Source organism: Pteropus alecto, unplaced genomic scaffold (genome assembly GCF_000325575.1).
Source record: "Pteropus alecto unplaced genomic scaffold, ASM32557v1 scaffold7, whole genome shotgun sequence".
NCBI classification, from domain to species: domain Eukaryota; kingdom Metazoa; phylum Chordata; class Mammalia; order Chiroptera; family Pteropodidae; genus Pteropus; species Pteropus alecto.
This window is the reverse complement of record NW_006494614.1, coordinates 14,432,152-14,439,014: the sequence shown is the minus strand read 5'-3', so window position 1 is coordinate 14,439,014 and position 6,863 is coordinate 14,432,152. Positions and strand designations below refer to the sequence as shown.

General features: G+C 35.5%; 1 long non-coding RNA gene across 3 annotated transcripts; it reads left to right on the top strand.

Annotated features, from left to right (window-relative positions):
• The first annotated feature begins 393 nt into the window (after positions 1 to 393).
• LOC107196755 lies at positions 394 to 5,448 on the top strand. Of its 3 annotated transcripts, none has more exons than XR_003044389.1 (5): positions 394 to 824; positions 1,696 to 1,745; positions 2,714 to 2,748; positions 2,834 to 3,065; positions 3,211 to 5,448. It is a non-coding gene; the product is annotated as an uncharacterized LOC107196755 (long non-coding RNA). The 3 variants fall into 3 exon arrangements; XR_003044388.1 differs by having other exon boundaries at positions 413 to 824; positions 2,921 to 3,065; XR_001518187.2 differs by lacking the exon at positions 2,714 to 2,748 and having other exon boundaries at positions 421 to 824; positions 2,921 to 3,065.
• Positions 5,449 to 6,863: the final 1,415 nt, after the last annotated feature.

Sequence of the window (6,863 nt, the reverse complement as noted above, 5' to 3'; positions counted from 1 at the left end):
TAACACCAGAAACTAAACTGGTATTTAATTTAAAAATCTTTAATCAACAAGGATCCCAACAACCACTTAAATTTCACAGCATGTCATTCTAACTACCAGTTATGAAATAGCTGCTAATACCATCAATAAAAAAGGGTGTGGGGGGGATACACAGAGATCACTATTCCGTTGCTGTAAGGAAAGTTCTATAAAGGCATACCTTGGAGATATTGTGGGTTCAGTTCCAGACCTCAACAATAAAGCATTGCAATGAAGTGAGTCATAATCTATTTGCAGGTGGAGAGTCTTGCTTTCAATTTGTAAAAAATGCAACATCTCTGAAGCACAATAAAGTGAAGCACAATAAAATGAGGTATGCCTGTAGTTTAGCTGAAATTAAGAACAGATATTTTGAGTACTTTTCAATTGAAACTGGTTTAGACAAGTATACCTCATTCAGTCACTCTCATTCTAATTAGATTTAATTCAAACATGGCAAAAGTATAGCATCCTAAAAGCCATCATCCTGAAAAGTTATGTTCATTTTCATAGTTATGAGTATTTTAATGAAGAAAAGATTAAGACCAAAGAAACCCTTTCGTAAATGTCAGGGAACTATGGAAGAAGATCAAATTTATTCCAGGAGAAATTTCCAGTTGTATTGAGATTAGGAATTTGGCCTGCTGACTCAGCAGATAAATATCTCAGCCTACATCACATGAGGTCTGAGAGTAGTGCATTTAACCACCTTCTACTATTTAAAGCATTTTAGACTTGCCAAGTATGTTTTATATTTCCAATTTGCTCAGAGGTCCTGAGAAACTCAAGGAATCTGCCATAGCATGGTAAGACCTTTGTCACCAATTGGGAAGCGGGCCATGATTGACACATGGATATTTGATCAGCCTCTCAGTGTTGGTCCCTGAGAACCTGGCTAAGAAAGGGGTGTGAAGGAAATAAAGGGGTTCTATGAAAAGTAATCTCACAGGGTGATCTGATCATAAATTCCTAACTGGGCAGGTACTGGTGGGTAGTCGCTCCATGCCTATAACTTCTTTAGTGAAAGGTTTTAAGCCAGTCTGTCCATTTTTCTTGTGCATCTAGGTTAACATATCTTTGAAATGCCAGAAGTAATACCATTCTAAGGGGGTATTAACCCACAGAAGAGCACATAATTCTGTTAACTATCCTGTAATCCAATTCCCACCTTGCTTTCTCCCATCTTCCCTATGCCCCCTCCTTTGGAAACAGTAGCTGGTAAGTATGGATCAGGATAGAGATTTGGTCCTGGAAGTATCTCAAAATCAAAGCAAAGCCAGCCTCAACTGCAAGTTAGAGATGAGTCTTTGAAAGGGCCAGCTGATCCTGGAAAACACAAATAAATTACAGTAGTTTCTTATTTGCCTATTATTTTTCTAATTTTTGTTTTCCTTCTATATGGGTAAGGGGGGGCAGTTGTTTATTGGTTTTGAGCTTCGCTAACAGTGGGTCAGCTTCTAAAATTCTGTTAATGTCATCATAGATGTATATCTATAATAAATGTAATTAAAGAAAACCTTTTTTCACATTCATATGTTTAAAATTTAAGAGTAATAGACTTAAATGAGAATAGTTGGAAAAGGGTAGTACTGTTATATTTTAAGTGGCATGTTCACTGCCGTTTTCTTAGCTTATTAACATTTTTCTATTCTCAGCTGAATCTGTGTTTCATTTTAGTGAGACAGACAGAAGTGGAGTGGAAAAGTCTAAAAGTTAAAAATACCAAGGTAATAATTCCTCTGGATTTTGTTTTTACCTTTTTTTGGCTCTCCGAAAAGCAGATTAGAGCTTAAAACTCTCAGTGACACCAAAAAGAGCTCCCAGGATTATATTATTTCCATAGGAGAAAAACAAAACTAGAATTAAACCTGGAGAGTCCAAATCAGTCCCTAATAGCTGCAGTTATTTTCCTGGCTCATTTAAACAAACTCCTAGATGAAACAGAACTTTTTAATGTGTCTGCCACAAGATGGCACTATATAAACGCCTTTACTTTCACTTTTCCCATCTTCCCAAAGGGTAGTCAAGAAGGAGGCAAAGTATTAGATAAGGCAATCCATTTAGTATTTTTGAAATTGCTATAGTTTATTAATTAAACTCAATCTTTAAATTATAAGCCTAAACACCTTGTAACAATTTGTCAATACCTTACTTAATTCTCTATCAGCAAGTACAGCTCTATTGGTGAGAGACTGGCTCAAAGGCAGCTTTAGGTCTGTTATTTGGCAGATAGGAAACTGAATAATAAGAAGGTGAGAAAATTGATAATATGTGAGAGAGCAGACAGGAAAAAGAAATGCATTCACAAGAAAATGTATAATCTTGAATTTTCTTTGGTTTCCATTAAAACTGCCGGTGCCTCAGAAGATTGTCAGTTTAATGTTCTTTCAGTAGTATTACAATTTATTCTTTTGTTACACGAGGAGGATTGGAAACGAAAAGGCCCATGCTAGCAGGAGGCACAGGAAGAGATTACATATACAAATAATTCTGTAGCTCTTGTATCAGGAGAGGGTTTGTCTTGTAATATTTAAGTTCGCACAAAGAAATCTTTGGTTGGTTGCCAAAAAAGCAAAATTGTGAAGTTAAAAAGAAGAGAGAGAAAGGAAGAAAATATTTGATGAAAATATATAATGAAAAGTTGGATGCATGATAACTGCAGTGTCTGTGTTTTTTTGTTTGTTTGTTTTTTAAGAGCTGAGAATGGAGAATGAAGGGGTTGGGGAGCAGGTAAGGAATGGAATGCAGTTTGGAAAAGCGAAGTTAGGTGTGTTCATACCTGGGAAGCTGAAAACATCTGGTCATATCCCAACAGAAGGTGGTTTCTGTGACAGACGGCTGGTGGGAGTAACCCAGGTCACCTGCCTGAGTCAGGCTGCAGCTTCTTGAATCCTCTTCCCAGGAGCGGGCAGCTGTTCCACAGAGCTGAGGTGCCAGATGCTATTTCCTCCCTGCAAGAGACAAAAGGACACTGAGGGGGAATTTTAAAGACATCAAAGGCCTGAGTGGACAGCCATGTCCCTGTAGCTGGCAATTCTACTAATACAGTAAGGCCAGGGAGGAATGGAGAGATGAAGGAGATGGAATATTCTGATTGGGGTGGGAGTAGGGGTGGAAGAGGGCTAATTTGAATGAGCCTTCTTCCAGCACACAGTCATTCAGTAAACATTTTTTTCTTCCTTTGTATTTTAGCTTACAAACATTGGCTCCTCTGAAAAGGTCACCCCATTATGCAGACAAAATTTGTGACTCTCAGCAGCTGGGAATACCTTGGAACCAAAGAGAACAGCAAGGAGAGAGAGAATAAAACAGAATCATTGCTAAGCCAAATATGGGGGAAAGATTAACCTCTACATTTTTTTTAATAACAAAAACACAACATTTCTCTTTAATTCATAACCTTAAGAAATTCTACTTATTATTTATAATAATTCTAAGGTGTTCTGAAGATACTTTTATATTAGAAAAGACTATCATATTAGTTTATATTACTTTAGGAAGGAAATGCCTTATTCTACTGCTAGAAGTTATAGAAAAATACACAGGGGATTTTTTTTTTTTTTTTTTACTCTTACTAATGAAGAAAGAATCTAATAAGGATTGCTGAATTTTGGAGATCGGAGAGTTGTGTTTATACCCACAATAAAATGTTAGGCTACTACATCAGAAAAGCCTTGGTTCATTTATTTTGACACAAGTATTTTAAATAATTTTGTTTCCTTGGTAAATGGTCTGTAGACTCATCAAAGTTTTGTTAACTAAAATATTATTAATGTGAATTCACTCTATGCATCTCATAATTTTGTTGAGAAATGAGATGTGAACAGTGCATTTTATGGTAGCAAGAATTGCTAACATTATATCTGGTCCATAGTACGTGCTCAAAAAAGGAATAAAAGAAAATGTTGAAAGTACAGGGGAATTTATTCACAAGTGTTTCATAGGACAGGAATAGAAGTGAGAGGGGCTAAACTTATGGAGGAGATATTCATAATAGCAATACAGATTAATTAAGTAAGCCCTCTGTATTCATTATTTTACTTAACCTTTACAACAGACTTCATGAAGTTTGAATTATCCCCACTTTATGAAGAAGAAAATTAAAGGTCAGAGAGATGAAGTAATCACCCAAAGTCACACAGTGCATGAGTGGCACAGCCCAGTCTGTCTTCACATTCACCTCATTTTACTTACTTTTATCTAGAGGTAGAGGTTTTTGACATGGACAGACAGTTCTAGTACCACATATGAAAAAAGCGGTTTAGAAAAACTGGCTTCCCGTATATTATTACAGATGGAGAGGGGGGTGGACAAGAAATACTGAGAAGGTTTATATTATTATTAAAACTGTCCGTGGACCCAACCAACCCCAAAGTTTCCTTTGGAATATGATATGTAGTAGACATGACTTTCTCATAGCTCTCACTCTCTCAAATACTCTGGATTTTGAGATTTGTAGGGAGAACAAGGTAGTATAGAGGTTTGGGCCTAATTTTTTTTTAATTTTGTTTTGTTTTTCATATTTATTAGTGAGATATGAAGAATATTTGATCCTAGGAAATTCAGAAGAAAAATAAATTCAGTCCAGATCACATCTGAAACCCCGAATTCTGGAAGAATTTCACTTGTGAAGAGGAGAACCCTTAAAAGATAAGAAAGTTTGAAAAGGGTCCTAGGACTGAAAGCTTTATGAATTTTAAAGTATGTGTGTATATATGTGTGTTTGGGGAGGTGTTCAGGGTTAAATTTTAGTTATATTATATTTGGATATGCAAAGAAATATAGCTTTCTTACTTCTTATAACTGGGGTGAGAAGTAGGTAAAGAACAAGAAATACATTAAAAAAATTTTTTTAACTTTTAAAAATTGTGGTAAAATATACTAACAATTAACCATTTTAAGTGTACATTTCAGCGGCAGAACAATAGACACTTTAACTTGTCCATTAAAATAACTTCTGGATTAAACAGTTGTGTTTAGGTAAATATTCTGTCAATTCAAAGGTCAGCTCCCTACTGGGGATGTTCCTCCATCTTTGTTTTTCTACTCAAGATAGTGTCTGTAGGGGAAAACACTCTTGGCAATGAAACCATTTGGCATTTATTAATTATATTCTATTGGTCTTTGCTATCTTGTGGATAGTTTAAAGTAGTCTCTAGACTGACTGGTGGGCACTGAAGTGTAACTGGAAAGTCCACTGTGCTTCTCTAGCTATTCCCACCAGCATCTTCCCTCAAAGCCCCAACACAAGTCATACATCCAACTTCCAACCATCTTCCCCTGGAAAGGGAGAGACTTCTTTTTCTTCCTCCCTGAAAGGGACTTCCTCTATGTCATATCCTTCTTCTTCCTCATAGCACTAAGCACAGTGGCTCAGCCTTCATCGTGGATGAGTTGTCCTCTCCACAACTTGAAAGAACCTCTGATTTGATCTGCCAAGTATAACTTTTAATAGGGGAGCCTGGAAACAAGAATTATTGAGGACCAAACAGCACCAAAATATTATCCTTATTACATATATAAATAAAAATTTAAAACTGACAACCCTTGGATCAATGACTGTGTGACATCTTTACTGAATCTCATATAAACCCAATCTTAAAAGGAAAAAGAGTAGAAAACCAATCTTTTTTCCCCCCAGAAAACAAACTGAAAGAAAACAATTCACTTATTTAAATATTTATGAGTCTCTTCTATGTGCTTGCCATGCATCTTACTAACTATAGGTCCAAGAACTGGGTTTATCAAATGAGGGGGGACTTCCAAAGTGAGTTATGATTTCACACACACACACATGCATGCACACACACTAACAAGATTTAATTTGAAGTAACACGATTCTCCTACTTTTGACAATAGAAGCCTATAATTAAGTCCTAGGTCTTGATTAAATACCATAGAATATATGTTCTTTATTTTTATAAGAACAACTTTTGAAAAGCGAAGAAAACATATTACCTTGCTAGTAACTAGAATAATTTTGGAAGCTTTTTTCATTTCAAAATAATACTCAATTATATTTAGAGTCTTTGCCTTTAAAAATTTCCACGAAAGTTTTCTCTGATGATATAATCATTATATTCCAATGTTTTTAAGAAGTATTAACCTTCTATATTTGATAAATACATATTGATATATACTATATTAAGAATATTAAGAATAAAACTTTCTTAATGTTTAATATTCACTTTCGACATTTTGTCTTCTTAGATGAAACAATGTGAACTAAAGATAGCTATCGATTTAATTAAAACAGCAATATAGTTGAGTTTTGTTAATATTGAGATTAGTTGGACACTGATATATCAGGCATAGCGGGTTAATTTACATTAATATTGGGACAAGAACAATTTTTATAAACAACATTTATACTTCAGGTTTTCCAGAGGTCTTTTAATATGAAAAGGGAAATAGATCAAAAGATAATGGAAGGAACATGGGTTCTAACAGAAAGAATTCATCTGAAAAGGATGGAAAGTACAGAGAAGTGGTTAACCCCAGCTGCACCAAAACACACCAGAGGGAACAAATGTTAACACTCACCTTTGCTTAGATTTTTGCAATTTTCCTGGTTGTTCTGACCTATTCTGCTGCTGATATGGTTAATACATTTATTTTTATTTAACTTAAATTTGTTCTATCCTTCTGCAAGCAGCATTATCAGTCAGGTAAGGAATTAGGCAGTGCGCGTCCTAAGAACCCGGTAGATTTTTGTGGTTGCTGCCTGTCAATTTCAAACCAATCTGTACCAAAAAGCTTTAGTTTTCCTCTACTCCCTCACATTCTCCACCTGACCTCAGTCCTTCACAATAGACCACAGAAAAGGGGGGAAGTCTCTGATCCTT